Below are 25,565 nucleotides of genomic sequence, written 5' to 3'. Positions count from 1 at the left end.
TATTAAAACGAATGCTTATAAGTAATATTCATTTAACAAATTTGCAATAGGAAGCTCATTGACTTTTTTGCAAGTGATTTATTCTGGCTTATTTCATATTCCAAATGAGGTAATTTGACCACATTATCTTCTACCTCTAATTCCTCTGATCCTATGCCAGCTAGTAGGTAAGCATTTATTTCTTTCTGTTTTTGTTTTTGTAAGGCAATGGGGTTAAGTGACTTGCCCAAGGTCACAAAGCTAGGTTAATTATTATCTGAGGCTGGATTTGAACTCAGGTACCCCCAACTCCAGGATCTGTGCTCTAATACACTGTGCCACTTAGCTTCCCCAAAGGCAAGGATTTAGCGATCATCTATGGAACACTATGCTAAATTTAGGGAATTAAAAAAAAAATACAGGGGCGGTTAGATGGCGCAGTGGATAGAGTACCAGCCCTGGAGTCAGGAGTACCTGACTTCAAATCCGGTCTCAGACACTTATTGATTATATAACTGTGTGGCCTTGGGCAAGACACTTAACCCCATTGCCTTGAAAAAGCAAAAAAAAAAAATGGCTATAGTTCCTTGATCTTAGAAACTTGCATCTAACAAAGGAAGCAACATATACATATATCTATAAATAGAAGATACATATAGTATAAATATAAGAATAATGTGGGAAAAGGGCTAGCAACTAGAAAATTCTGGTTTTATAACTCAGGTCCATGACTCCAAATATAATATTTTCCCCTCTATACTAAACTTTCTTTATTTTTGATGTAAATATATCAATTCGCATTCATGTAAAATTAAATGGCAAGCTATTAAGTATTTTCATGTCAGGAATTAGGTATAGCCTCATGCAAGATTAATTTTCAATACTTAGATATTTAAACTTTTTGGAGATTAATCCATAGGGATAATTATCATAATATCAAAAACTATTATTTGGGAATCATTGACACCGAACAACAGCAGGCCACTTGCAAATGGAAAATGATTGCAAACGACTACTAAGAACAACAAAGATAATACTTCTCTAGGGGGTCAGTCAGAAATTAGATTAAGGACTCATCACATTTATTTGGCTTTAAGTATAAAATGTGCTATATTGTACCATAATTACACTTATTGCTTGTGCCTGAGGGATTTTAAAACTGACAAGAATTTTTATAAAAGAAGTTGTTTGTAACTTACATCTGTAACAAGATTTGTAGCAACATCTGTTCTGCATTTCAATGTTGCTTTAGCAGCTGGGCTGTGGAAATTGACAGGGTGAAAAATGAAGGGTTTATTTTCTCTTTATTTTTTGGTCATTTTCTTTTCTCCATTTGTTTCTCTTTTTTTCTAAGTTAGTTCAATATTTGTCAGAATTTCTATATTTGAAACAGGAAGCTTTGAGTATTGTTTGAAAGGGATTGGGGAGCTAAGTTCTCTGTTGTTCAAGGTTGTATATACAATTTAAAACTCAGGACTAGAAGTGAGAATTTCTATTTCTTTCTGTATCTGCATTTCACTACAATTGGATATTTGCACATAGGGGGCTAGCTTGACAGACTGTGCAAATTATCTTTTGCATGTGCTGAATATCCATATCTTATTTGCTATTTGTGAGGTAGTAGACTATTAAAAGCATTCAAAAATGAGCTCATGTCTAGAAAAAGAACCAAACTTAGTTTCTTACCATCATCTAATTTTTAAAGGAAATATAAAGATGATTTTTGCTTTCGCACTAGTAGTTATGTCTCATAGAGTTAGTCTGTAGTTCTGTATTTTTTAGGCCACTCCATAAAGCTTGCTTAAAAATAAATGAATAATGAAAACTGATCTTATTCAGCTTTCCGAATCATCCATCAGAAGTTGAAATTCTGTAAACTTGCTGAAAGGAACCTCTCTTTGCTTTATGTTGAGATGTGGAATTTCCTTTTTTTTCCTAAAGGAGGGAAGGAGGGTATCAGTTTGCCCATGATGTTTCGGGAAGATTTGTTTTTGGACCCTAAGTAACTGGAATTGGAATTAGGACTTATGATAGCTTTAAATATGCTAAATTTGTGCCTCCTTTCTCATTATTGAGATATGTTATTTAGATGAATTTGGAAATTATTAGTAAAAATTTAATCATTCATTTAAAATCATATTCAGTTTCTGATTGAATTTCAGGATTTATAAAGAAAAGAAGAGATGTCTTTATGAATGCTGCTAGTTATCTAGATCTTATAGCTTTCCGAAATTTTCAATGAGGACTGGAATCATCAGTATAATTGTTTAGAAAGTTAAATTGAGATAAAGTAATATTAATGATGAAACATACTGAGTTAATCACACCATATGTACAAGATTCATAGGCACTGAAATCTAAGTTTAATTTGTATGTGATATATTGACTGATTATGGTGGTAATGTCTTCATCATGGAGGATAACCATATATCCTTTGAGGCAGCTGGAGATAAAGATTATCCTGATTGGCCAGTAAGGATTCCCAGAAATCATTCAGACTTGATTGATTCAGCAGAAATTCAGGGTAATTTATCATCCTTGCTGTTCAAGAAATGTTCATTCAATCTTCCTCATGATTTTACTTCTTGATTGCCTTTTCAAATTCCTAGGTTGGTCAGAATTGAGATTAGTTATACTTTTTCAAGAGAAGACATTTGTTCATTCTTAGTCTATTGCAATATTGCATTATTTAATAGTTAGCCTTCATGCAATTCTTTAAGGTTTACAGAGATCTTTGCTAAATATTAACTTATTTCATTCTAAGAACAATCTTGGGAGATAGATTCTATTATCAGCCTTATTTTAAACACTGAGGCAGGCATATCAAGAATTAGAATCTGATTGAACTCAGCTGTACCTGGCTAGCACTCTATCCACTACACTACTTGATTATCTCCACTGCATCATTTAATTGTCTATAATTTTCTTTTCAATTTAATTTTATTTATTTTAATTACATAAGAAGAACAAGAACTATACCAGGCAAGCATTTTAGGATAAAACTATTTCTGATTCACTCCAAGTATAACTAATCAGTATTATATTTGTTATTTCCAATACTTCAAGAATACATGAAAGAAGGAAATCTACCTTTGAGAAAAAGCTATTGTTGCTTAGTTACCTGGAGAGTTGGAGTAAAGGGAAGGAGACTCTATGCAGATGATAGTGGTGTTTCATCACTATAGGAATTTCTTCTACTGACTGACATCACAACTACATTTTTCTCTTAGTATATACTCTTTAGTAGATGTTAAATTTGGTGAATTTAGCATGCTTCAGACAGCCTATTACAGTGCCTTTTTAAAATTATTAAGATAAAATTTTGAACACAAGCTGTGAAGATCATCACCAAACCTATATTCAAAGTTTTTCCTTCACAGGTAGAGTTATCAATTTGCTTTACATTTGAGCACTGAGATAGGACTTGAGTAGAGATAAGTTTAGAAGAGGAGTTAAAATACAATACCTAGTTATTAATGTGCTAAGGGTTAGCCTTCCTCAACAATCATGAGATCCACATTTCTATACTTGTGCAATTTTTTCCTCTTAAAAACTCCTTTTGAGGAGGGGTGATGGTGGGGGAAGGGTGCTTGGTTTTGACCTAAACCTAAACAGAATCAGAGAGAGTAGGTATACAATAAATAGATGGTCTTCTCTAGATAATAATTCATATATATATATATATATATATATATGATTATTTCTGCTTATTTTTCTTTAAATAAAATAACAAATATGCAAAGGTAAGGAAACTGATATATTTCCTTTGTTCTTTTACCTGCATTTTTCCTTTGAAGAACATTCATATTCTTTATTTGCCAGTAAACACTGGTTGCACATTGCATAGTTACTCTAATTACAGCAGGTAAAATATGAGAAGACTTAAGAAAGAAAACAAATTATTTTTGGAAAGTTTTTGCATTATTTATATAGAGATATACTTATTTCATAAAGATTAATAAATAAAAATTTGAACATATAATTTTCATTCCAATTTTTTCCCATTTTCTAAGCATACTCTTTTCATTAACTTCAGGGTATTTGATAATTGGCATTGTCAGCATATGGTCAAATCTTGTTATTAACATTAGAAATGTTATACATGCATATATATATATATATGATACACACATGCATCATTTATATTCATAAGGGGGAATTATTGTCATATTAGAGTTCCTTTTTCAAGACAAAATAATACTTTAGTCTTTAATTCCCATAATTCAACAGATGGGCAGCAATAATAGGGGCTTTCCTGATCTGGCTAGGATGAGCATTTGATAAAGTCAATGTCTTCAACAGCTCCTATAGGGATCTTTTTTTTCATAAGAAATACATTACTTTGACACTTCTTATTTTGATAGAAATGTAGTTGAATGTAATGCAAAAATAAAACAAAATATTTCGTTAATTGCTGAAACTCCTCATGATTATAGTGACCAAAGGTGCTTCATATTTTTACTAAAAACTGAATGCATAGAGTAGGAAAAAAAGTTTTGGTTCATTAAATGATCAGAAGTTTTTATTAAAAGACCAAAATATTTACAAAGAAAACTGATAATTGTTAAAGACAAATGTTACTAATGCTCAGCACAAAGAAAATACTGAATGTAGTCTTTCATTGAAAAAACAAGATTTGAAGGGATAAGTTGGAATGTAAAATAGAATACTTTAGTTCAAAGAGAATTTAGAAAAGAATAAAGGTTCAAATGTATTATTTGTAGTAGTACTATATATCTAAAAAAATCTAATAAAAATATCTAAATTTCCATAGGTCTTTAAATTTTGTAATGTTATTATATAATTTTATTTGATATTTACATTAACTCTATGTGGGAGATGTTTTTATTATCTTCATTTTAAATGTGGAAACTGCGGTTGAGAACTGTTAATGAATTGAGAAAAGCCATTTAAACTCTCTGGCCATAATTTTTCTTCTTTTGTAAAGCGGTAAAAGAATAATTCTTTTTCCTTCATTCCAAGGTTATTGTGAAGCATAACTATTTTGCAAACTTTAGAATCTTTATACTTATAAATTAGAAAAGAATATAAAATAAAAAAATTAAATGTAAAAAGCAAAAAAAAATGATGAATAAAGATGATAAATGCAACTGTAATAATACCAGGGATTAGAGACAGACTGAGCAGGAACTGAAGAAGGAACATCACAAATTCAATATAGGTGTAAGAAGATTTTCATAAATAATGTGTCAAGATATCATCTTTTGTATAGCACACTAGGTGAATTAGGAAGCATAGTATATTTTAGTGTCACCTGGGTTCAAACTCATGAAGATTCAAGTTCATATTTTGACTCTGCTATGTACTATCTATATGGTAGAGTTACTTGGCCAAGTCACCCTTTAAGGATTTGATCTAGATCACCTCTAAATCCCTTACAAATTTGCATCCACAATCTTAAATTGACGAGAATGATCCTGAGTCATCAAAGCCAAAACATTTCAGTATGAACTGTTTTCATTGAACCTAGCTATTATGCTTATTATGTTATGGGGGCCACTGTATCTCTGTTCTACTAGAAAAATGCAAACTTTGATTAAGATTACCAAGCTGAGAGAACTTAAATGTGTACTCCAAGTCCTTGTATCTCTCTGAAGATCAGTTTATTTAAATTGTGAAAGTCTGACCACCAAATGAATTTGAATATTGTAATTAAGAACTCATAACTGAATCACAGAGAGATTACACTATCTGAATTAGTTAAATCATGGATCTTTTGGTAAATCCAATTAAACTCTGTTTATTAAGGCAAGATAATATATCCTGAAATACCAAAGATAATGAATACTTTTGGAACAAAATTAACTATTTTTAAACAAATAGATAAACAAAGCCTTCACAAATAACTTGAGGGAGATCTGCCTAGTTTTGTACCTCTGTGAACAAGAACTTCTACCTCTGTGAACAACTGCTGAATAAAAATAAATGCTTAATCTCTATTCCTTAGAGATAAGATATATCTTATCTCTCTTTACCTCTATTCCTCATATCACCTTTGATGGTAATCATACCTTCATTTGGGGTCCCAAAACCAACTTGCTCTTTCATAGATATTCAAGTTGTTTGTGCTGAAAGACAACTTTGTGATCTTTTCTGAGTCCTTATTTCACACATAAGGAAATTGAGTTTTGAAGAGGTCAAGCAGAACACAAATGTTCTTTGCTCCTCTATAAATGTCTCATATTTCTATATAAACATAAGAAAAGCATAGAATATTATTTATTTGCCTTTGTTAGATGATTGACATCTTAAATAAAATTAATACACATTAAAGTATACAAAGGAAATTTGCATTTTAAGTGTTTTATACCTAATTGGAGCATAGAGGGAAGTTTAATATGCTGAAGGAATTTCATGCATCACTAAGAGATTGGAAATATTTGTTGGAGGAGGACAATGAGTGGGGGGGAAGCAGAAGTATTAGATTCTCTGCAATCATTCCTGTATTTCTTTTTGTTCATTCAACAAATGTGAATTTAGTGCCTATTATGTGCCTGGGGTTTTGTTCTGTTCTGCAAACTACTTAGCTGATTTTATTTATAAGCTTCATGCATTCAAATCAGGGTGACAATCATTGTTGGGTCAGCCTCTGAGTGTTACAAGGTATCTCAGCAGCCATCTAGTCTTATATATTCATCAAAAAGAAGCTCCTCCAAATATACTCAGTGATTGATCATCTATTCTTTGCTTGGATTCAGGAATTAGGGGAATCTTACTAAAGCCACTGAGATTTCATTCCAATTTGTATAACGCTCATTTATGGCAAGTTTCTTTTTTTCCCCTCAAACATAATTTTACCTATATTCAATTTTTAACAATTACTCCCAATTCTGTCACTTGGTCCTTTGAAAGTGAGGGGCAGGTGTCATGTTCTCCCAGTATTCTAGTCTTTAAGTTAAACCCATTTCTTCAAATGATTTTTGAATCATTTTAACATGAGGTCCTTCATTATCATGATTATTTCTACTCTGAATGTCCTCAGGTTTATTTATGTGCTTCCTAAATCATAGTACCCAGAATAAATAAAGGTTTCCAAATGTGATAAAATTAAGGCAGAGAATAATATTATATTTCATCCCTGTTCCTTAACATTTCACATTTTTTTAAATGAAGCAGAGATCACTAGATATCTTTAGCTCAATATTTATCTGTTGATCTATTAAGAACTTATAGTACATGTACATTCCTAGTTCACTTTTCAGATAAATCACCCTTTAATCTCATCTCCTTCCCCAATTCTGTACTACTGAAGTTGATTTTTTGGAATGAAAGTAGAAGATATTATGTGCATCACAATTATGTCTTCTTATATTCATCTTCATTTTCTGGCCTTTCAAGATATTGTTGCATACTGTTATCCTTTCTGCTAGTGCTATTTCAGCTATGTGACAACTTTTTGCTAAAATGTCTTTTTCTATAGATTCCACCTTGTCTATCTCATACTCTCATAAATGAAAAGGTGGTCAAGACATAGAATAATGTTGGTCCAGTCATACTGGACTGACTCTTTATGATTTTCATTTTTTTTTTAGTTACCATAATCATTTCTTTAGTATTTCTAGATTTTTGTTAGGAGTCAATTAAGCACTGGTCTAATGGATGCAGATTCCTTTTGTCTTCTATTTTCTCCTTAGTTTCTTCTTCTCTATCCTTTCTGCTTTCTTTTTTTTATATTATTTGCCTCTTCCCAATATCATCTGTATTCCACAAATTTTTAAAGATCTCTGATTTATGCTACTTTTTTTTAAGAATTGAAGATTTAATACATCTGAGATTGGGATCTTGAACTCATTAAGGATAGCTACAGACTCTCCTATTTTCCTTGGAGAATCAATGTTAAGAAACCATTTTTTTCCAACCTTTCTAGTACAAAGATTTTTCTATTTTTTTGTTTGTTTTTGTTTTTTGCAAGGCTGAGGGTTTAAGTGACTTGCCCAAGGTCTCACAGCTAGGTAATTATTAAACTGGATTTGAACTTAGGTCCTCCTGACTCCAGGGACAGTACTCTATCCACTGTGCCACCTAGCTAACCCTCAAAAATTTTTATTCTTGAGGATGAAATCAGAAAAGATGATGCTTGATCTGACAAGTTCTCCTTTTACATTCAGGTCCTTGATGTCTTTCTATTATCTTGAAGAAGCTGAGTTTGAACATCGTAGTAAGTTTTCAGATATTTAATCCTACTTTGACTGTTTATTTTTGATTTGCTTCAGAAATCCAAGAATTAGTTTACTGTTATTAACTTTTCCTGGGGTCTGAAATTGACCATTTTTATCATTATTTGTTTGGTTTTTAATACAAGTACCCAAAAGGTCATATCATTCAAAAATGTCTCCAAATTCCTCCTTTGAGAGAGTGCTTTACTTCACTAAGTTTAACTCATAGTTACTCTCTCTGCACAAATTCCCAGTTGAATGAATAGCTGATGTTGTCTGATGCACATAACTTTGTTTTTGTTAGGTTAATAATTATTTTACTATGTGATTCCTCATAAGCTAGTGTCCTGAAATACATCTCTTACTATTTTTCTCCATTCTATTTTTCCTCGCCTGTGAAGTAAAGGTGTTGAACTGAATGATCTTTAAAGCATTTTTCAGCCTTTTATCTATTGAGTTGAATGCATTTCTATAGGAATTATTTTGGCACATGTGTATGTGTTAATGTTATATGAATTAGTTCTATCTTCCTTTGCTTAGTTCAAATGAAAGTGAAGTTGAAGTCTACTTCTCTCAACATCATGTCTTCTTCCCAAATTTTCTTCTTTTCAGTTAATCAAAAACACTACAAAACCTCCTGGGCATCTTTACATTATTTCAGTTTCTCTGTGATCATTGATGTCATTAAGGTTCTGAGAGGACACTTGATTGTGTCCTCCCACATTTAGAAAGTAAACTCTTCTTGTTTCTTTTGATTCTTACATAAGCACTTGAATTTTCAGTTCCAGTGTTTTCATTAGGAATGGTTGGTGGTTATCTAGTTCATTAAGCAGAATTTCTCTCCCCTCCATAGATTTATACTCAGTTTGCAGAATAAATATATATTTTAGTAAAGTTTTTAGAGTTTGTCTTAGCAATACCAGACACACAGCTCCTTTATAATGTTAACTAGGAAATCCTGTTTGATCCTGACTGTGACTTTTCTGTATTTTTTTTTCTTCAACATGTCAGTTCTACATTCTGGCTATTCCTAACTTTTTCCATTTTGTAATTTCTTTTAGGAAGTGACCCAGTAAACTTTTTTTTAGCTTCACCTTTAATAATAATATATTTGGAAAGATCTCATTCATGATTTCTTGGAATATTAAATACATACTGATTGTTTTGGTCAAGATTTTCAAGCAGTCCAATGATTATTAGATATTTTTTCCTTATTTTTTTCCTGGGTCAGTTGAGTTTTTAAATAAAATAACCTAATTCCAGTTGTTTTTTTTTTCAAATTTTTTCTATTTTAACATTTTATGTTAGTGGGATAATTGAATTCTTTTTTGTTTCATTATAATTTTAGGGGGTTTATTATTTAGGTGAAGTTCTGTAAGTCTTATACAAAAGTATTAGTTCTAGTTCTAAATCTTTTCTTTAACACTCACATTTCGTTTCTAAGACAGGGAATCACATTTCATTTATGATTTGACTTTTTAATTTTTTTGTTTTTTTAAAAAGTAATTATAATTGTTCTTGTGACCAAGTGATAAAGCTTAGTATATAGATATTATAGAGCATTCTTTTTCTGGGTTTGTGTCTTGTTGACCCTGGATTCCACAATAACTCTTTATGAGGCATATCATTTTTATTGCTGATTTTGATTTCTGCTCTCTTATTAGAATTAAGTTGGAGGGGGGAGCTAGGTGGTATAGTGGATAGGGCACCAGCCCTGGAGTCAGGAGGACCTGAGTTCAAATCTGAACTTAGACCTTAGGCAAGTCACTTAACCCAGTTGCCTTAAATAAGTACAATAAAAATTAGAATTAAGTTTGCAAACTCATTTTTGTGAGTAGTTGTCACAACTGCTGATTAGTTTTGATTGGATCTCTAGAAGACCAGTGTTGACCCTAGTACCTTTCATCTAGTAGGAAGGTTCTGTGAATTCAAAGCAACAAAAATTGTCATTCCGAGTTTCTTTACCTGGTTACTCAAGTACAAACCCCAAAACTAAACGCACAAATGGATCAAAGATCAGTCATCCAGCTATCACTCCTGTTCCTTATCTTTGCCCAGTACACAGTCTCAAACTCTATGCAAGCTTGCTCTGTGACTGCTTCCTCAACAGACCTTGTGACAAATTGACTCCTTGTATGATGCCTTGACATAGACCCCTCGTGACCATGATTCTTGATCTGGAGAAAAACCCAGAACCAAACTCAATTTATATTACTAGAAAACCCCTTCTGTGTCCCAGGAAGTCTCTCATGGTCTCTTACTGTTGACTTCTGTTAGAAAACATGACTCTATACTTGTGTCTATAAATCTTTTCAGGGTGGTATTTTTCTTATCTTTCCTGGAGTAATGAGGAGAAATATGGACTGTGAAACTTCTTTTTACTTAGCCATATTTTCTAGCCTTCCTCAAAATTTGACACAAAGGTCTTTTCACTATGTTATAGACTTTTAACTTTTTAATCTGAAATGTCATATTTGATGATAGAACTGTTTTGTTCATCAGGTATTTTTAAGAACCAGTTTCCATTTTTATTTTTGTTTTTCAATCATAGCAATCTTTATTTCTTTATTTCTATGAAACATATTTATTTACTAGGCATTACAGTCTGCTCACATTCACCATGATCTTCTTCCTTGCCTTCTGTGTAATGTTTATTTTTAATTCTTCAGAAACAGTAATAGTCCATGATTCACAGTCATAAGACAATATATGAGGATATGTTTGTTTAATATCTTGAATATTCCTTTCATAGGGAAATTAAGTGACTCATCACAAGTCGCAAGCTGATACATGACAAAGCCAATAAATAAATGAAAATTTTCTGAATACCAGGTCAGAAACCTTTCCTCTGTACTATAACCACTCTATAGCTTAATATTTTTTTCATATTAAAAATTGACTATATATGAGAATATTTTTTCAGGAAGAAGATGCTGTTTTAATTATTAAAGAGGACTAACTGTTTTCAAGTACCTTAGCATTAATTTACATGCAAATAAGAAATATAGTAATTGAACATTATTATCAATTAATTTAGTTACTTAGCCCCAAATGCTCTAATAAACAACTCTTGGTTATGTTGGTTTGAGTAACTCAAGGTATTTTACAAAAATTATTTGCATGATTTACTAAAAATGAAATAAAACCAAACCCTATATTTCAGAAAGTTTATTAATTCATATCACTACTCTCTAGTTCTGTAATTTATTTCAATTTAATTAGGGTTTTATAACATGCAGAATTCTGAGAATCCTCCTTTTAGCTATTACCTAAGCTATTACCTAAGCTCAAATAAGTAAAACAGTGAGAGTAGGACACAGTGGGCTTTTCTGTCATAATCATAGACCTAATTAGTAATATCAAATAGGCATACAAACTTGTGGACCCTTAGACTAGAGGCAGTGAAAGAGTTGAAATATTCCAATTTTTTATTCTGATAATATCCATAAGAATTTTTATGAGAATGAATACTAAATCTCCTAGTCTGATAAAAGAATCAAATCCATTTTCAATTGAACATTATTAAAAGATTACCTAACATATTTTTGAAATCTGAAGGGATATTAAGCAACATTATCTCTTTGAGAAATAACCTAAGCAGGTGTACCTGATAAATTAGAGATGATTATTTATACTTACACATCCATAGACATAGATACACATATGCACATGTTCATGACACAAAAAGTATTTCTGTAGATGAAAGCTCAATTCATAAATTTTCTATTTTCTATCTTGTAGTCACTCTGACAGTACAATATAATTCAACCATGATTTTCTTTAAAAAGGAAGGTTCCCTGGGGATAATTGCAATTGATTTGTAAAATTTGATTTACATATTTTAAATTACAAAGTCTAAGAAAACAAAACTTTACTGTGGTCTTTTATCTGTTCCTATCACAATGAGAACTCTGTGGTTTTGTTAGTAGTAATGTTCTATTTACATTCCATTATTTCTACTCCTCCTATGGCTAATATCTGTTCTCCTCATTTCATAGAATGAGAGGATTAATGTAGAGCTGGAAAGAGAGGATTGTTGTAGAGCTGGAAGGGACCTAAGAAGTCATATTGCCCAATTTCCTCATTTTTAAATGAGGAAATTAACACCCAGGTTATTAAAGTAATTTGCCTACCTAACTTTCTCTCTCTCTCTCTCTCTCTCTCTCTCTCCATATATGTATATATATATATGTGTGTGTGTGTGTGTGTGTGTGTGTGTGTGTGTATAAATATATATATATATATGTGTGTGTGTGTGTGTGTGTGTGTGTGTGTGTGTATAAATATATATATATATCTCTTAGAAAAGTAATTTGTCTAACTTTATGTGTATGTGTATGTGTGTGTGTGTGTGTGCTTTAGAGCTGTTTCTTTCCAAAAATCTGAGATGCTTTTCTGACAATAGTTTTATTTATTACTATCTTATTCTGTTTCCAAGTCTTCCTTTCTCCCTCATTCTGACTTAACTTAATTCTTCTCTATTTCCTGGGTCATCATATTTTTAAAAAAATTCAGCTAGTTTTCCTCCATGATTTTGACAATTGGTTCAGATATTTCAATGATGCTTTTATTATAATCCTAAAATTCCATTTTAACTTGACCTTCTGATGTTCTCACTAGATTGACCTTTATGCCTGAATAAAACCTATCTGGTTTCTCTGCTTTCTCATGAATATTACTGTGAATATTACTGGTGAAAACCAAGAAACAATTAGATTCACTCAAACTTTATACAATCTAAAACTCTATACAATTCTACTCCTATAACTAATGATGACATAGATATAGTCCCAAGTTCTTAAAGGCTATCAAAGCAGAACATGAAATTTGAAAAGTTCTAATATTCTAGAAAGTCTCCAACAACAGTTATGATAAGTAATTATACTTATTTTCTAAGCCCAACTGAGATAAGTATATAGAGTTTCACTGCTAGAAAGATAGTGACTTGGTGAATGATTATATGGCCAGGGATTTGACAAAAGAAAAGGTAAATTTTGCCTCTGTCCTATATGGCCCATTTTCTTTTCAGAAAGCAAAATAAAAATTTTAAATTATTTGCTACATTAACTTAGCTGATGGTAGTCTAAATATAAGATCCTTGAATGTGACAAATGAGCCAGTCTATTACTAGAGGAAGTGAATCATATCAATCATGATAATACTACAAAAAATACAAATGGAAGTCGCAGCTATTTGGAAGAATGGCTCACAGGTTCTACTTGGAAAAGCAAATATCAGAGCTAATGAAATTAATTATACTAAACTTCCAAGGACAACCTGAAATATATATATTTGACAATTTGGTCATCTCAGAGTTTAGTATTCATACAAAGCTTTTGCAAAAGGAACAGTAAGAAACTATTTGTGCTTCTGTGCCAATTTCTGCTGAACAGGATGAGGAGATAGGAATTATAAAAATAACTTGAAATGTACTTCCAAATTAAATTAATATATAATTTGTGACATCAAGAAAAGAGAGGGTTTTAGTAGAAAATGCCTTTTACAAAAGGTAGATCAAGAGAAAGAACTAATAAGACTTGTTGAACATAGAGTATATTGATGACATTCAAACTTTATAGGCTCATGAACTAAAACTAGAGCTGGAAGGGATCTTTGGGAATACATTAATACAATTCCATAAATTGACTCCTAAAAAACCCAAGGCCTAGCAAATTAAACTCCTTGTCTAAGGTCACACTGAGAAAATGCATGAAAAGTGGTTATTGAAACCCATATCTAGATTTCCTAATTTGTGCTTTCTGCCATGTATTCTTCTAACAATTCTAACTCTGGTGGTCCATGAAAAGACAGTTAACTTTCTACTTGGGACATTTTCTCTAAATGTCCTACATAACTTGAATATTCTTTCTCTAGTCATTTGCCTATTAGCTTGCCTGTTTGCTTTCAATTCTCAACTAAAATATTTTCTACAGGAAGCATTTCATAACTTTTCTTAATTCTAATGGATTCACTCTTTAAATGTTTTAATATGTTTTCTTATATGTAGCTTGTTTGTACATGTATGTTTGCTTGTTGTCTCTACCAGTATATTGTGAGTTTGTTGAGGGCATGGACTATCTTATACTTGTTTTCATGTCCCTGATGTTTAGCGAAGTAGCTATATAGCTGCCATATAGTAAGTACTTACTTAAGCATTTTTAATTGACAAATCATATGATGTCACAGACAAAAAAAAGGCTGCCTATTGCAAATATTAAAATAGTTTGCTAAGAGAATAGATCTTCTTTGTTTGTTTCATCTGGTTGAGGAATCTTTTCATAAATTGTTTTTCTCATGCTGATTCTATTTCCTTAGAGGATTGTGTAATGCAAAAAATAAAATCTTAATTTAGAGCTCCACTATAATGGTATAGAAAAGATTATACATTAAAAATTTTTATCTTATTCCTGTTTTTGATTAATTTTCATATCCCTTCAGTTTCATCCTAAGTAGCCCTGGAAATAATAGGTTATCAAAAAATCAAAATCAGAAATAAAAATAACCATTAATACCTTTGTAAGGATCTCTGCAGCTCCCATTTAAACATTATAATGTAATATTGTCTTTATTTTATTGTACTTTTAAAAATTTTGTTAAATATTTCCCAATAGCATTTTAATTGGTTCAAGCCATACTCAGAACAATTATGGGGTACTTAGAATGTGAGAGCAACATGGCTGATACCTCCAGAGTAGGGACAATGCCTACTTAGGTATAAAAAATAGGAAAGAGGGAAGAATTCATAGTCATTTTGATGGCATACAATTAGAAAAAGAAGCACTCATATTAAAATTTCTGTAAAATATATTTTAAAAATCATAAATCCCATGTTAAGAACTCTAAGACAGAATCTTTGAAGACCTTTCTAACTTGAAGATTCTCAGATTATGTGACTTTGGACTATCCCTTCCTTAATTTTGTTTTTTGCAATCTAGTTTGTTTTTTTTTCAATGTTTAATGATTTGAATATAGTTGATAAGTAGAATTTGTCTTCAAAATGAATTGATTTGATTACCTAACTTTTAAAATTTCCTTTTCATTAATTTTCTTATAATTATGAGACATTCTTATTGTATTCTTGTTTCTGTTTTAATTTGGACATTTTCTGTAATTACTGAAAATGAAAACTCAACTCATTAATTCTTCTTTTATTCCTTCCACTATAGTAATATCTACTTGAATAATCTCTCAAATGTCTTGTAACTTTGATACGCTTTATTTACACTGTTGTTATCTTTTTTGTTATCATTTATTCTTTAACACAAACAGTATTCAGTAAGTCATTTTATTCTGTGTGTAGACCTGCATATTTTAATAAATTTTCCTTGTTCATTGTTATGCTCATTGCATTATTATATTAAATGTTACTTGAAATTGCTGCTTTCTGAATTTATTTAAAACTTCTTCATGATCCCAAACATGGATTAAAAATTGAATCAACGAATTTTGTCAGTTTATTTTCTCTTTGAGTTTTCAGAATACCAGCATGTCTCTAATTTTCAACATGGTAGTCAACTATTTCAAAATATTTTCAATTCAAAATTTATTTCAATTCAATTTTAGATAAAAATGTCATGAGATCATATTATCATGGATTCAGAGATATTGGGAATCTTGGAACAGCATTTAATGGAAAATTAAGTAACTGATGTTAAATTCAATTACAATTTAAAGAATTATCCCATGATCACAGAGTAAATAGGAGAGCCTTGAAATGAACTCAGGTCTTCTGAAGACATCTGTTGTTTCTCCTACCTGTGTGACCTTTCAATCATATGTAGTTTATTTTTGGAGATAAATAATATATAATGTTACAAGATCTATCTAAACTTTCAAAATTCCCAAAACATTTGAAATCCCTCAAAATGACAACAATGATAATTACTAGCATTCTTACAGTGTTTTATTATTAGTGAAGTGTATTATAAATATCTTATTTTATTTTTCTAACATTCCTAGATTGAAGGCACTATTATTTTAGTTGATATTTTATTTTTCCAGATACATATCATGAAAGTTTTTCACAATTCACCCTTATACATATGCATATTTTAAGTTACATAATTTCCTTTCCTCCTCCTCTAAGCAGCTAACAGTCAGATGATTATTGTACATACACATTTGTGTTAAAGATCTTTACAGATTAGTTTTTTTGGTATAAGGAATTAGGGTTAAGAGAAAGAAATTAATAACAGAATATTTTTAAAATGAATGTAGTGTTCATCAGATTCTGAAGGGGTTTTTTTTATGTTTGTTTTGTTTAGCTTTTCTTCTTCTGAAATAGCACTGTCCATAGCCAGCCAAAGAGGGTTGTCATAGTTCTGTGTACTGCTGAGAGGAGCTGCATCTATCAAGACTGATCAACTCACAATATTGTTGTTAATGAGTTAAGTGTTCTCTTGGATCTGCTCCCTTCGCTCAACATCAGATCCTTTAATTCCATGCTTCTCTGTAGTTCAACAGTTAATGGTTTCTTCTAGAACAATATTATTCTATACCATTCATATGTCTTCACCTATACCAAAATAGACCATTTATGAGGGCATAAAAACCTTAGAATAAAACAAGGCAGAAATAATAAATATATACTTCTAAACCATGATGCAATAAAAATTACAATCAATAAAGGTATGGAAAGACAAAACAAAAACTAATTGGAAACTAAATAACTTAATTTTAAATAATGAATGGATGAAACAAGAAATCATAGAACTAATCAGTATTACTGTCCAAGAAAATAATAATAATGAAACATTATACAAAAATTTATTGGATGCCACCAAGGCATTTTGAGAGGAAACTTTAATCTCCACAACCTTATATGAATAAAATAGAGAGAAAGAAGATATAAATGACTTGGATATGCAACTAAAAAACTAGAAAAATAACAAATAACCCTAATTAGATATCACATTAGAAATTCTGAAAATCAAGGGAGAAATTAATAAAATTAAAGCAAGAAAATCATTGATCTAATAAATTAAACTAAGAACTAGTTTTATAAAGAAGTCAATAGAATAGATAAACCTTTGGCTAATCTGATTTAAAAAAGAAGATAACCAAATAACAAGCATCAAAAATGAAGAGGATGAATTAACCACCAATGAGGAGGAAATTAGAGAGATAATTCAGAGCTACTTTGCCAAACTGCATACCAATAAATTTGATAATCTAATTGAAATGGATGAATGTTTACAGAAATACAAACTTCCTAGATTAACAAAAAAGGAAATAACTTATTTAAATAATCCCATGTCAGAAAAAGAAATTGAAAAAATCATCAAAAAAAATTCCCTAAGAAAAAGTCTCCAGGTCCAGATGGATTTAAAAGTGAAATCTACCAAACATTTAGTTAATTCTTGCTGTTCAAAAAACTATTTTTAAAAATGGAAGGCATTCTGCCAAATTACTTTTATGGCACCACTATGCTGTTGATATCCAAACCAGGAAGAACCAGAACAGACAAAGAAAATATAGACAAATGTTCCTAATGAACATTGATGCAAAAACCTTAAATAAAATTTTAGTTAAAGAAAGTATACACCATTGGATATTATACCATGATCAGGTAGGATTTAGACCAGGTAGGCAGAGATGGTCTAATATTAGGAAAACTCTAAACATAATTGAACGTATCAATAGCAAAACTAACATAGATCATATGATTATCTCAATAGATGCTGAAAAAGACTTTGATAAAATACAACATCCATTCCTATTAAAAACATGAGAAAGTTTAGGAATAAATGGAGTTTTCCTTAAAATAAAAAGTAGTATCTACCTAAAACAATCTACAAATATAATATGTAATCAGGATAAACTCAGAGCATTTCCAGTAAGTTCAGGAGTAAAACAGGGATGCCCATTATCACAATTACTATGCAATATAGTATTAGAAATTCTAGCTGTAGGAAGAAGAAAAGAAAAATAAATTGAAGGAATCAGAATTGGTGATGAGGAAGCAAACCTTTCACTCTTTGTAGATGATATGATTGTATACTCAGAGTACCTGAGAAAATCATCTATAAAATGCCTTGAAACAATTAACAAATACAGCATATAGACCTAGTAGTGGTATTGCTGCAGCAAAAAGATGCACATTTTTGTTGCCCTTTCAGCATAGTTCCGAATTTCTCTCCAGAAAGGTTGGATGAGTTCACAGCTCCACCAACAATGTAATAGTGTCCCAGATTTCCCACAACTCTTCCAACAATGATAATTTTCCTTTCTGGTCTTATTGGCCAGTCTGAGAGGTGTGAGGTGGTGCCACAGAGAATCTTTAATTTGCATTTCTCTAAAAAGTAATGATTTAGAGTAATTTTTCATATGACTTTGGATTGCTTTGATCTCCTCATCTATAAATTGCCTTTGCATATCCTTTGACCATTTGTCAGTTGGGGAATGGATTTTTTTTTGTAAAAATATGACTCGGTTCTCTGTATATTTTAGAAATGTGTCCTTTGTCAGAATCATTAGTTGTAAACATTGTTTTCCAGTTTACTACATTTCTTTTGATCTTGGTTAAAATGGTTTTGTCTGTGCAAAAGCTTTTTAATTTAATGTAATCAAAATCATTTAGTTTCTTTTTAGTGAGGTTCTCCATCTTTTCCTTAGTCATAAACTGCTTCCATTTTCATAGATCTGACAGGTCCTTGATCTTCTAGTGTGCTTATAGTATCGTTTTTTATGTCTAAATCCTGTATCCATTTGGATCTAATCTTGGTATAGGGTGTGAGGTGTTGGTCTACTCTAAGTTTCTTCCATACTAGCTTACAATTTTTCCAGCAGTTTTTATCAAAATGAGAGTTTTTATGCCAATAGCTGGACTATTTGGGTTTATCAAACAGGAGATTACTATAATTGCATCTAGTCTATTCCACTGGTCCACCACTCTATTTTCTTCACCAATACCAGACAGTTTTGATGACTGATGCTTTATAATATAATTTTAAATCAGGTAGGGCTAAGCCCCCCTTCTTTTGTACTTTTTTCATTAAATCCCTGGAAATTCTTGACTTTTTATTTCTCCATATGAATTTACTTACAACTTTTTCTAACTCATTAAAGTAATTTTTTGGAATTTTGATTGGTAGAGCATTAACAGGTAGTTTAGTTTTGATAGAATTCCCATTTTTATTATATTAGCTCTACCTATCCATGAGCAGTTGATTTAAATCTGATTTAATTTGTGTGAGAAGTGTTTTATAATTGTTTTCAAAAAGTTTCTGAGTCTGCCTTGGCAAATAGTCCCAGTTATATTTTTGTAAATATTCATCCATTTCACTTAGATTGTCAAATTTATTGCGATAGAGTTGGGCAAAATAATTCCGAAGTATTATTTTAATTTTCTCCTCATTGGTAGTGAATTCACCTTTTTCATCTATGATAGTAGCAATTTTATTTTCTTCTTTCTTTTTTAATCAAATTGACCAGAGGTTTATCAATTTCATTTGGTTTTTTTCATAAAACCAACTCTTGGTTTTATTTATTAATTCAATAGTTCTTCTGCTTTTGCTTTTATTAATTTCTCCTTTAATTTTTAGAATTTCTACTTTGGTATTGGGGATTTTTAATTGTTCTTTCTCTGATTTTTTTAGTTGTATAGTTCATTGATTTCCTCTTTCTCCAATTTATTCATGTAAGCATTTAAAGATATAATATATCCTCTGACAGCTGTTTTGAGAGAATCCCATAGGTTTTGGTCTGTTGTTTCATTATTCGCGTTGCCTAGGATAAAATAATTAATTCTTTCTATAATTTGTCGTTTGATACATTCATTCTTTAAAATGAGGTTATTCAGTTTCCAATTGGTTCTGGGCCTATATCTCTCTGGACCAATATTGCATATGATTTTTATTACATTGTGATCTGAGAAGGGTGTATTCAGTATTTCTACATTTCTGCAGTTGATCATTAGGTTTATATGTCCTAGTACATGGTCAATTTTTGTATAAGTGCCATGTACTGAAGAGAAAAAGGTATATTCCTTTCTATCCCCATTCAATTTCCTCCGTAAGTCTATCATATCTAATTTTTCTAACAATCTTTTTGCCTCCTTAACTTTTTTCTTGTTTATTTTATGATTCAATTTATTTAGATCTGAGAGCAAGAGGTTGAGGTCTCCCACTAGTAATTTTTCTGTCTATGTCTTTCTGTAGTTCTTTCATCTTCTCCTCTAAGAATTTGCATGCTATCTCATTGGATGTATATATATTCAGTATTGAAATCACTTTATTATCTATGGTACCTTTTACGAGGATATAGTTTTCTTCCTTATCTCTTTTAATGCTATCTATTTGGCTGCTGCTTTGCCTGAGATAAGGATTGCTGCCCCTGACTTTTTCACTTCAGCTGAAGCAAAGTATATTTTGGTCAAACCCTTTACCCTTACCCTATATGTATCTCTCTGCTTCAAATGAGGTTCTTGTAAGCAGCATATTATAGCATACTGGTTTTTAATCCACTCTGCTATTCAGTTACGTTTTAAGGGAGAGTTCATCCCATTCACATTCAAAGTTATAATTACTAACTCTTTATTGCCTTCCATGCTATCTTCCCTCTGTTTGCAATTTTTCCCATTTTACCTCCCTTTATCTGTATTCCCCAGGATTTAGTTTCCCTTTCTTTGTTCCCCCCTCTCCTTTTCCCTTTTTAATAATTGAAACGCTAGATGTTTTTTAAGTTAACTGAGGATATGTGTAAGTTAACTTTAAGCCAAGTCTGATGAGAAGAATATTCAGGTGTTCCTCATCTCCTCCATTCTTCCCCCCCATTACCACAGGTCTTTTATACCTCTTAATGTAATAAGATTCACCCCATTCAATCCCCTCCCTCCTCCCATGTCCTTTCTGTCCCTTTTTTAAAGGTGTTTTTAAATCATTCTATCTGAGTCATAGAAAATTCTGAGTATCCATCACTTCTAGCTAAATATATTCTATCTAATAGATTTACAATTCTTGAGAGTTATTAGTTTTTCTTCCAAGTAGGGTTATAGCCAATTTCATCCCACTGGATAACAGTTTCATGGATGTGTCATGAGTGTCCATCAATTATGGCTAGGTATATTCTCTCTGTTAGAGTTACAATTCTCAAGAGTTATGAGAATAGGGATAGCTAGGTGGTGCAGTGGATAGAGCACCAGCCTTGGAGTCAGGAGTACCTGGGATCAAATCTGACCTCAGATACTTAATAATTACCTAGCCGTGTGGCCTTGGGCAAGCCACTTAACCCGCAAGCCACTTAACCCCGTTGCCTTGAAAAGTCTAAAAAAAAAAGTTATGAGAATTGTTTTCCCATGCTGGGATATAATCAGTTTCAACGTATTGGATAACAGTTTTATTCTTTCTTTACCCCTCCTCCTTTTATCTGACCTTTTCATCTGTCTCTTGAATCTCCTGTTCAATGTCCAAATTTTCTATTTAGCTCTGGTCTTGTCATCAGGAATTTTTGGAATTCTTCCATTTTGTTAAATGTCCATCTTTTCCCCCTGAAAAAGAAGGCTCAGCTTTGTGGGATAGTGGATTCTTGACTGTATTCCAAGATCCCTTGCTTTCCAGAATATCTCATTCTGGGATGATCAAACAGGTCCAGCCCTCTGTCTCCCAGGCTCCAATCCCACCACTAATCAAGCTGATCCATGGCTGATCCACCCTCTGCACCCGGATTCACCCAAGACCACGGAAAACAAATCCTGAGGTAGATGTTCTTTCTCCTGGCTTTTCTTTCTTGGTTTTTTGGATTGAATTTCCGTTAAGAGGTTTGTTTAATACAATATATGGGGAAAAATCAGGAGACTTTAGAACTGTGCCTGTCTTCTCTCCGCCATCTTCAAAAGTTTAAATCTTTGAAGAAAGTGGCATTCCATATTTTGAAACCAAAAAGTATCTTAAGAATTTATTTTTATAAACTGGACTCTTCTTCCCCAATTCATAAATGATCAAGGGATATGAATGGACAGTTTCCAAATGATGAAATTAAAGCTATATATTATATATGTATATACATATATAATATATATGTATAAAATCATTTGAAAAAATGCTCCAAATCATCATTGATTAAAGAAATGCAGATAAGACAACTATGAGGTATCACCTCATACCTATCAGATTGACTAAGATGACAAAAAGGGAAAATGATCAAAGTTGGAGAGGTTGTGGGAGGACTGGGATATTGATGCATTGCTGTTGGAGTTGTGAAGTGGTTCAAACATTCTGGAAAGCAATATGAAATTATATTCCAAAAGCAATATAAGTGTTTATACATTTTGACTCAGCAACTCCAACTCTACATCTATATCCAGAAGAAATTTAAAGAAATGGGAAAAGTCCACATGTTCCATAATATTCATAACAGCTCTCTTTGTAGTGTCAAAGTATTGTAAATTGAGGGGATGTCCAACAATTGGGAATGGTTAAATAAGTTGTGGCACATAAATATTATGGAATATTATTGTTCTATAAAAAAACATAAATGGACTCTAGAAAATCATTGATTGAATTATAGGATCTGATGCTAAGCGAAGGGAGCAACATTGTGAAGATGATCAATGCTGAATAATGCAGCTGTTCTCTGTAGTTCAAAGAACTAGGGCAAACCAAAAAAATCCTTTGGAATCTGAAAAACACTATATTCCATCTTTTAAAAAAATATTGTGTATTGATTTCCCTTAATCCTAATTGCTCATACTGAAAATGACTAACCTGTAAATATGCTTAACACAAATGTGTAAATACAATAGTAAGGAGACTGATCACCATTGAGGACAGGGGAGTGGGAAGGGCATGTGGAAGGAAATTTTGTAACTTAGAAATATGTAGTCATATGGATGAATGTTAAAAAAAACCTTTCATAACATGTATTTGGAAAAGTAAGACATCAATAAAAAAATAAAATGGACTTTTCTTTAATAGTGCTTATAAATTTGTTAAGAATATTAGCTTATTTCTTCCTGTTATTTATAAAGTCAGTTTTTTGTTGATAATTATAATTAACATTACATAAATTTTTAGTCAATCATTTAGTTAAGTCTAACTCCTTGTGATCCTATATACTAGAGTATGTCAGGTCCTTCCTTCTACTTCTGTTTTCTCCTGAAGACTCTTCAAACTCATTTCAATAGTTCCATATTACCTATTCATCTTATCCTCAATGTCCTCATTTAACCTTTTGTCTTCATCTTTCCTAATACATACACATACATACATTATCTATCTATCTATCTATCTATCTATCTATATACATCTATATATGTGATCTGTCTATGCAACTACATGATATATTCTATTTGGGCAGCATTTTCTTCTGTGGATGGTTAAGCCAATTCTTTAAAAGTTGATTTTCCCAATATATTTTTATTTTATTAAATAATTCTCAATTATATGTAAATTTTTCAACATTCCCTTAAAAAATGAGTTCCATATTCTCCCTTATTCCAGTATTCTTGTTCCTAAGACAAGTATTTTGAAATAGAATCATAGTTTCATACTACCCATGTGTCAAAAGAAAATGCAGAAAAAAAAACTCAAGAAAAATAAATTAAAAAATAATATTCAATCTATATTGAGACTCCATTAAATATTTCTCTGGATAGCATTTTTCTTTATAAGTACTTTTTTAATGTTCTTGGATCAATGTATTGATTAGAACACTTGATCATTGTACTATATGGATTTTATTGTGTAAAGTGTCATCCTAGTTCTTCATTTTGTAACAATTCGTGGAAGTCTACAATGATTTTTCTTAAAGCATCCTGCTCATCATTTTGTAGCAAAATAACATTCCCTCACAAGCAGATGCTACAGCAAGGATCTGTTGTTCTGCAATTTATGGGCATCCTCTCAGTTGCCAATTCCTTCCCACCACAAAATATTTACATAATTTTTTCTTCAAATATGTTCTTTTCTATTGTCATTGATCTTTTTTGGGATAATGACCTAGGAATGGTTAAAAGGGTATGAACACATTTAAAACCCATTGGGTTGTTCTTTAGAACAAATGGATCAATTCACAATTTCTTCAATAGTACATTAATGTCAAAATTTTTTCACATTCCTTTGAATATTTGTTATTTTCCTTTTCTGCTATATTAGCAAATTTGATAAGTATGAGGTGTCACCTCAAATTTGTTTTAAATTGCATTTCACTAACCATTAGTGATTTAGAGTATTTTTTCATATCTCTATCTATCTATCTATCTTGGCCTACCCATAACAATTTATATTTTTATGAATATATTCTACTTTATTTGTGAGAAAAGTGTTTTGTAGCAGTGCTCATTCTTGGTAGATGGACACCCAAATAATTAATATTGTTTGCGTTTATTTTAAATAAATGTATTTTTTCAGCATGATTTTGTTTGTAATAAATAGAAATGGTGATGATTTATCTCAGTTTATTTTATGTCCTGCAACTTTGCTAAAATTGCTAATTGTTTTAACTAGCTATTTAGTTAATATTTTAGGAGTCTATAAGTAAACTATCATAGTATCTGCAAAGAATTACAGCATTGTCCTTGCATATTCTAATTCTTTCAGTTCCTTTTCCTTCTCACATTACTGTGATTAGCATAATTTATACAATATTCAATATTAATATTGATAATTGATTCCTTGCTTCACTCCTGATATTATGGAGAAGACTTCATTCTTATCCTTATTGCAGGTAATGTGGGTTTTGGGTTTTAAATTGATGCTACTTATCATTTGAGAAAAAGCTCTATATATTCCCATTCTTTCTACATCTTTTAAAAAATAAGGATGAGTTTTGCATTTTTTAAAATCCTTTTTCTGCATTTATTCAGATATCTATAATATTGTTGTTTTTGTTATTAATATAGTAAATGATGTGTATAGTTTTCTTAATTTTGAAACAACATTCCTAGAATAGATCCCATAACATGAAGTTTTAACCTACTGCTGTAATATCTAGCTTTTTTATTTAAAGTTTTTATATATTTATAAGGGAAGTTGATTTATAATTCTCTGTCTGTTTTTGGCTCCTCCTGGTCTAAGCATAAGTACTATATTTACATATTTATATTCAACATATCTAGATAGTAGCATTATAGTTCTGTGATAAAAGGAATTTGGTAGAGTTTCTTCTTTGCCTGCTTTAACCAAATCAATTAGTATTAGAATACAATTTTTATTTGGTAGATTTCATTTGTGAATGAATCTAATCCTAGAGATATTTTTTCCTCTTGGAAGGTCATTTATTATTTGTTCAATTTCTTTTTCAATATTAGGCATATAAGTATTAAATGTTATCTTCTTTTAAATGATACAATATATGTTTTTATCATATTATTCTATTTCAATTATATTGTCAGTTTTACTGGCATATAAATGACCAAAATAATTTTTAATAATTATTTTCATTTCATCTTGATTGTTAGTGATTTACCCTTTT

This window comes from Macrotis lagotis, chromosome 3 (assembly GCF_037893015.1).
Source record: "Macrotis lagotis isolate mMagLag1 chromosome 3, bilby.v1.9.chrom.fasta, whole genome shotgun sequence".
NCBI lineage: Eukaryota > Metazoa > Chordata > Mammalia > Peramelemorphia > Peramelidae > Macrotis > Macrotis lagotis.
Note: the sequence above shows the minus strand (reverse complement) of the source record.